The sequence below is a fragment of the Harpia harpyja genome, chromosome 6 (genome assembly GCF_026419915.1).
Source record: "Harpia harpyja isolate bHarHar1 chromosome 6, bHarHar1 primary haplotype, whole genome shotgun sequence".
NCBI classification, from domain to species: domain Eukaryota; kingdom Metazoa; phylum Chordata; class Aves; order Accipitriformes; family Accipitridae; genus Harpia; species Harpia harpyja.
Genome location: NC_068945.1, coordinates 40,746,879 through 40,755,333, shown reverse-complemented (window position 1 = coordinate 40,755,333; position 8,455 = coordinate 40,746,879).

The following is an 8,455-nucleotide window of genomic DNA, read 5'->3' as shown; positions in this document are numbered from 1 at the left end:
AATTAAATATTTCATTTAATAGTAATTGTTATCCTATCACTTAAGTTCCAAGAGTGCTTTGCAAAAGTTGTTTCTGTGTCTGTGTGTATGTTTGCATATACATTTATGCTTCTCTATAAATGAAATAACACGATTAACATTAAAAACAATATGCAGGCATTTTTGTGATTTTTACTGTAATGAAAATATTGTCTCTTAATGAACCTTAATGAAACAGTACTTTACACATGGTGTGAAAAGTTGCCAAGAGGTGTAAAGCAATTATTATGACAAAAAGCATAAGTTTTGAAGAGCCATTTCTTTTGTGAAGAGTGTGTGTGAAAAAGCAGAATGAAGTCCTCAGGGAAAAAATTAATTTTAATAAGCTTCTGTGCATGCTCAAAAACTGTATAAATCTAGGCTCCAAGTATAATGTGTAATACAGTAATCACCTAGAAAGCTAACTTGAAATAAGAATCCTAAACAACTGCCTTGCCAGTCTGTGAACAAAGCTAAGTTTCCATTGCTGAATGATGAGAACCTCATGCTGGAAATGACTCAGGTGAAGGTCCCTGCCACTCTCCCCTCTCAGAGGCGTGCGCTTCCTCCCCGGGCTACCCAGCCACTCACAGCAATTGCTTTGCTGCTTTGCTTTGCTTTCATGGTTGCTGCCCTGTTTCCTGGGGTGCTCTACATTGTCTGCGCAGTTTTTGTCACGGTTTACCTCCAGGAAATGAAGGTTCAAATAAATATGGATCCTTGCTAAAATTAATACATGCAATTAGGTAGAAAATGAAGAGAAGAGAAAAGAAAAAGCATTTCTAGAATTACTGATGCTCTTTGTCCTTAGCAGGCTGTAGCTTCTTCTTTTCAGGCCTGTCACTGTGAGACACCAGCAAAATTTTATTAGAAGGGGCACAATTATTGAGTATGAAGTTACTAGGAGTTAACTGATATAACTGCCATGTAACCTGGCAGGCTAACGTACCCCCATTTGCTGATGCCTGAAGTGCCCATGTACTGATTGTTACTGTGAAGAAGCTGCCGTGAGTGAAGTTCAGTCCCATCAATTGACTAATTCAAACCTCGTGCACAGTTTGGGTCATTTGTAAAAAAGTAATGGGGGATTTCTGACTTAGAGAGTTTACTGACATAATACGAATATTCTCTCTGTAAATGTATATTCCTCTACACACCATTGGACAGTGGCAGAGAGCTGTTTCTTCTGGGGAACTTCTCTCCACCTGAGGTTTTGGGTAAGTTCTTTATACAGTGGAAGCCGTTCAAAGGCTTTTCTCTAACAACAAAGCAGTCAGCTCTTTCATTTTCTACAGATGCGCAGGAGCAAGAGAGTGTCTGCAGTGAAACATAGAGAGGGTACATTGGAAATACCTAGGAAAATTTCCAATTTGGTCATCAACATGGATTATTCAATAAGAGGAAGATAAAGAGTTAGAGAATACAAAGAGGTCAAAAGCAAAACACAAATTAAATAGTGGCCAAAAAAAGAACTATTACAGAAAAAAAGAATGGAAGTGGTCTGTTTCAGCATAAATCCAGCCCTCCACTGGGAAGAGGTAATTAAATTTTTTTAAAATTAGATTATCCAGGTCCTATCATCAACATATTGAGCATTCCTATGTCACGGACTTCTTCCTGTATCTGCAAAACCCCTACTTGCAAAACTTCAATCGGTCTCCTCCTAGACTGCCAAGAAGAAATGTCTTCTAACAAGCCTTGATGTCTACTGCCTCCCATATATTCGTTCCCTTCACAAGTTGTTAAGAAAAGTGGGACTGATAAAGTTAGATGTAAACTGTAATATACTCCAGCACACTGAAGAAAGGCATACTATTAAGTCTAATATGGGTAATCAGTAGTAGAAGATTCCTGTCTCAAGCACCCACCATTTTTATTGATGTTTGACCATGCAGGAATTAAGGCAGAGGGAATGGTATTGGAGAACCTATTTTCAAAAATGTTCCATCATTTTTCTCTCAATTTACGTAGCCCTGGAAAAGTTCTCTGCCTGGAGTCCAGAGGTCCTTGAAGCCAGCTCGTCAAATACATCCAGTTCATCACTAGCACTGCCAGCCTCTAGCTGTAGCGCTTGAATGCCACTCGCATAATTTGTCTGTTTTCTGGTCACTGTCTTGCTGCCAAGCTTCATAACCATGATCATTTTTCTTTGTATTTAATTTTCACTATCTAGCTGCACTTTTACACCTCCCATTAATTCATTTTCTTTAGCTTTTCTCTCACTCTTATCCACTCATCTTGTATGTGTGACTAATTTTAATTACTGTGGCATTCCCAGCTGGGAAGCTAACAGGAGGCTTGATATTGCTTTGGATTGGTGCCCAAAAGGGTTGTGCTCTCATTGGCCACTTGTGTATTTTCAAATAAGACAACAGAACATCAGCAATATTGTGAAGCAAACCCATCTGAGGAATGCAATAAACCAGAGGGGAAGAGTGTCCCACGCTTTTCTCACGCAGGGTGCGAAAGCTGTGTCTATGCTTTATGTGATGAAGGTAGCTCAGATGAAGTGGGCCAAATTCAGTGTGGGCCACGACCTGGCTCTGCACAGCCACACCTTCACATGTCCATGGTGTTACACACTCCAATTTTTGGTTACTCAGCTGCCCTGTACCATAGGATGCTGGATTGTTGCAGGACAGCGCTTCTCTGGCTATCATCTATGTCTCCAACCAGCTGTATGACTGCTGTTGTGAAGAAGATGAACCAGTTCACACAGCAGTGATGGCTTGTTGACATGTGATTGACTTGGATGGGCATGCTGTCTAGACTGCCAGCTGGGGAAATGGAAAATAAATTAGGAGTTCACCTCAAAGGAAAAAGACCTCTGAGAAGCATCTGAACCTAAAAATATAATTTTTATTTATCTTAGCATATTTCTCAGGCATTCCAATAGATACTTCACATAAAGAGCAGGAAATGGCTCTGAAACACAATGTCCTCAGAGAAAACTGGGAAAGAAATTTGAACCACATCTACGTACAAGAAGCACTCAAAATCATGAGAACTAAAACACACAGATTAAGAAAACCGGAATGTACAAGAGTGATTTCACTACAGTAAAATGGAAAGGACTTCTGGGCATGTAAGTCTTAAAGGTTTGGAATAGCTGGGAAACTGGCGGATGAGGTAGCATGTCATCAGTGTGTCATTAGCGTGTCATCAGCAGCAATATGCTAGCCTGTCATTGCCACTGCTAGTCTCTTATAAAAAGAAATAACTCATGGCCTTTGTGAGCCTGAATTAAATGTGATATATTTCTGAATCAAAATAAACTCCTTGAAACACTTCTCTGCCAATTAACCTACTGGCAGCGGCACTGGCTGATTACTTCTGTGACTGTCTCAGCTTCTCGTGCAAGAGTGACAATTTTCCTACAAAAGGTTTCAGTGTGTTTTCTGGTCAAGTTACTCACCAATGTTACAACATATGTTCATCTTCTTAAGGCAAAGCCTTTAATGGCCAGATCAGAAAAAGAATTGTGGGTAGGGTTAAAAATCTAAAGCCAAAATGAAGCTCTAGGTCCCTTTTCTCTTCATCCCCTAGCCTGCTCAATAACCTGGGAGGTATCAAAATCATAAGCATCAGCAGTTTCTCCAGGAGATTTCCTGTATGTTTGCTGTTCTGCTTCTGACCATGGCCAGCTGCAGCTCGGTGCAGTGTAGCCTGACATCTTTTTCGTGCCTGGCCCATGAATGATTCTCCATTCACCTTATCTTCAGACTATGATTTATTAGACACTGTTAGATCAAATCTAATGAATCTGACTCTAAAAAAAATCCTGCTTGAAGTGGTCCTCCCAAAAGCTCAGTGGTTTCTGTAGTCATTTGCCATGTGGGAAACATGCATTCAGTTTTGTGTAAGGGGATGTGAACCTTCATTTCCCAAGACACTTTCATAACCACTGGATTGTCAGGTATCTTTAGGTGAAATACTCATCAGAACTGTCTTCTCCATCTTTAACGTCAGCTTCTAATGTCCTTGGGCACTTAGTGTCTTAACCACTAAGTCACACATACATGAAGTCACACTTTCTCTGACTCCAAGAATATATAACTAGTCTACGCAGACAGAATCAAAATGTTCCACTACCCTCTGTCATAGCTTGATTAATATGTGTTTCCTTAGGACATGATGTGAATTTAAATTACGAATGCCTGGGTTAAAAAAAAAAATAGACGGCTTGTGTCACTATTGTTTCTTATGGTGTTTTGGAAGAGAGACTTATCTCAATTTCTAAGGGCTTATATATCTAGAAGAACATTCAGAAAAGTGCATTTTGAAGGGAAATGGCATCTTCCATCAATAGTGTTCGGTACATGAGGAATGCACAGTCTGAAAGACTGTCCCCATCCTTCAGCATTTCCCTAGGGGGATCTTAAACAGAGCTTTTACAATTGGCCCATGATATCCTTCAAAAGAAGCCCATGTCCAAGGAGAGTGCTAGATCGCACAGACAAAAATTGTCCAGGCAAGTTCATACACCAGTGCATCCACTACTCTCATAACAGTTCTAGCTCCATTAAAAATCGCTCATGAGAAGACTGGATTGAGGGTGATAACCTCATTGAAACAGAGTGCATTTAATTTAGGTTTCAAAGCTATGCTCTGAAGTATATATGAATTCCCTTTATAAATAGCTGACAACTCTTCGTTCTTAGAAAAAAATGACAAATTTCAGCAGAAAATAAATTACATGGTTCAGACAGGATAAATCAAAGATCTTAATTTAGGATGCACCTTAAAATGACCACTATGTGGGGAAGCTTTACATACAAAGGAACTGGTAAAATTTGACAGGAAAAAAAAAGAAATCACAGTGCAATTTATTGGCACTCAGTCCTCTACTGTTATGAAGCAAGATGTTCAAGAAATTGAGTCAAGTTGTCATGGAACAAACGTGAGTTTAGGTGTGCCAGATTGTAGAATCGCAGAACTCCCTCCTCCCTTAGCAGCCTGGTCCTCAGTATAGAACTGGGGTTATTTATAGAGTAAATTCTCAAGTTTGATCATATTTGTTGGAAATGTTAAAATGGAAATGACAAGTAGTGATTTTAAATAATTAATAATTAATTAAAAAAATTGTTTCAGGGGAAACTAGGCATGACTTTTTTGGTTGGTTCAGAAGGTATAATGTGTAGTTAGTTCTTGAGCAGAAACAGTGATCCTAGAGTAAATGAGGGCTGTCTTCAATACTTGCATTTAATACTGAAACTGTTAAAGGATATGGTTCATGCATTATTCTAGAGAACTGTGAGTACAATAAAAACTAATTTTGTCCCTGCAGGGAGGGCAAGAAAAAATTTGGGCATTGCTATCTGTTCTATAGGTAACCTAATTTCTTCATGAGAGGAAAGGGGAAATGGGGCTTCAGGTGATGAATAAGGATTGCAAGCAACCTAACCAGCAAATACTTTGAGAACACAGCAAAAACCTGAAGAGGTTTTATCACTTTAATATCAATGGAATAAATACAATTATTCTTGATTGCTATCAGTCAAGTGTTTCTGATAGTTGATTATCATGGAGCAATTATTATTGAAATACAGATGAGGGAATGAATTTGAAAATCTGGGGTTTTTTTCTATTTTCATGCTGAATACCCAGACATTGAAGTTTGTGGCAGCTCATAGTTACAGTGATATTTTTGCTTTATTTCTCATCCTGCTCATTTTAGAGTCAAAATACTATATTTCATGCCTATTGGTTAAGCATTTTTAAGAGGACCCTGATCCATGAAATTTAAATGGATTTTTTTGTTGTTCACATTCTCATTTTTTCTTGCTTTTTACATTAGCATCTTAGGCTTTCAGCCCAGGAAGCTGAAGTTGCCCGCGTGGGATGATCCCATCTAAGATTTCTCAGTCAGGTGGCTAAGGACATGTGTTGGTTTTGGTCTGGATGTGCCATTCCCCCTGAAAATCCAAAATAATTGCACACATTGACCTTCAGCACTCTCTTGCACCAGAGAATTAAATAGTTCCATTCCAATGTTACTGGATTTTCAGAGTATCTAAGTCCTTATTGCAAAGTCTGCTAGAACAGAAGGAAAACAGAATGCATTGAAGTAATGCTATAAAATGCAACAGGGTGTTTCAAAAAGCCCACAAAAAGATGATACTATTCTACAATAGTTATACATTAATTTCTGAAGTGCTTGTCCTCTTTTAGTCAAATTAAATTCTGTGTATTTTGTATACTCATATCTCCTTATGTTTGTGGGTCTCGTTTTTTCCATTGCAAATACCTATTTTACATAGCCTGAACTCTCTCAGATGCAGAAGTGTCACTCCTATTGTGTATTGGTATAACCGAAAGAACATTAGGATTTGTTGTGTAAATGTGAGAACATGCCATCTGTTTGGCAATGGGAAGCTGAAAACTGAGGGAAAACATTAGAGGTGTTAGAATACCTACCAGCTGGAAACTGAGGGAAAACATAAGAAGAAATAAAATATCTGCCAGTTGGAAAAACAGAAAGATACAGCTGGTTGCAAAATGCCTGCTTTAAGGGTGCAAATTCAAGACGGCAAGCTGCAGAAAGACATGCTGGGAAAAAGTTCCTAAAGACAGACTTGGACTAGAAAATTAGTAGATGAAGAAATTGCTGGGGAAGGTGATCTTGAAAATGTGTTTTTTATTGTGGTGTAGATACCACTGTTCTGACACATTATATGTCTGTGATGTTTATATTCCCAGACAAAAGCCAGTGGAAAATGATATTAAGGGAAGGAGCAAAATAACTTCAGTAGGAAAAATTACAGGGGCATTGTCAACTCCACAGTGATCTCTGTGTGGTTTGGTAATTAATAACTTCAGAAGCAGAGATAAACACTCTACTGTTCCTGTTTAGTTGATGGTCTTGATTAATTAAAGTACAAGTTTCCTTTAAAAACTCAAGACTGCCTTTAATTATATTACTAAGTGTGGCACTTTGTTCTTCAGTAGCATTACACAGTGCATGCAGCCAGTTTTGCTGATTGAAGAGGTTTAAAAAATAAGGCAGGCTGTGTGGACATTTAGTAGCTGACTACAGCAAAATTGGTTAATGACTAGTATCATCTAAATGAGGCAGCAAGCTGAAAGACTCATAATCTCTCCCCATGCACAAATTTTAATTAAATAATTATAATGTCCTTGTTGTAATTATTTATCAGTAACTATGCTCCTGAGTATTGTCTCTTTTGCTTTCATCTGTTCTGTCAGCTCAGCTGTACAATGAAAAAATCAGTTTCAAAGATCTGGTATGATTAATTCTTATTACCGAGGGCCCTATTCTGCTGCCATTGTTCAACCTGATTAGTACTTTACTGCACAATTAGTCACATTGAATTCAGCGGTTCTGTGTGTGCATTAAGGTGCTGCTCAAAGGAGTGGCAGAATTGGACCCCAACTAACAACAGATTTGGGACTGACGGTCTAAAAGGATGGCTAAGATACAAATTCACATTTTCATCTTCTTGGTGAGGAGCCAATCAAGAAAAGAGCTAGGCCCATGAAGGATTTCGGTGCCTCTGAGGCTAGTTCAAATGCTTGGTGTCCATCCTTTCACCTGGGGACATGGAAAGACAGCTTAGCTACCACAGTCTTTCACTCCCTGCTGAAGTGTGGGTCCCATACACTTTCCTTCTAGCAGCTGAGCCAGACTCACTCTTCTGTTTAAAATTATTGGTCTTTGCTTTAAGCAACAGCCTGGTTGATTGAGCACTGGTTGAGGCTGTGGAAGACCCAAATTCAGTACTCTCCTCACCCTTAGGGGGAGCATAAAGCATTTTTCCATGTTACAGAACGTTTCTGAATTATGAGAATAGTTCCTGAAGTGGCCTACTGTGCTATATATCAGCAGTGGAAACTCTGCAGTCACACAGGTATGAGCTCAGGTCAAGTCCCTTTGCAGGTCTCTGTGGCTTCAGCCTAGCCTCTAGTTTCTTGGCATCTTAGTAGCTATCAGTAAGACTGCAGTTTTTAAATAAAACTTAAATGAGTTCATTAAGCTGTTTTCTTTCAACAGGTCAACTGCCTTCACACGTAAGAGTGCATGAATACTCAAATCCCAAACACAGAGATGTCTCCTGTTGTGACACAATAGAGACCAAATAACCTGAATAAGATTAAAATGAAAAGAGTTGATCTTGAGTATCTCAAAAATTTATTCTTGAAACTGCCAACAACCTTGAAACACAGTTAAAACATCAGCATAAGAAAGTTACATGTCTTGTATAAATAAAAAAACCCCACATCAAGAGCTGCAGGGCAAAATGTGGTATCATAACCAATAGTGTTCCTGCCAGGTCTCAATCAGATGGTTTGGCTATCATCAATACAGCCCCGCTAAATGCAGCTAGACAGCATCAGTAACTGCACTGCCTCAGCCAAGTTGGTTTGTTTATGCTTGCACGGCATTTTGTTACTAGCCTGCAAATCCAAAAATGAGCAA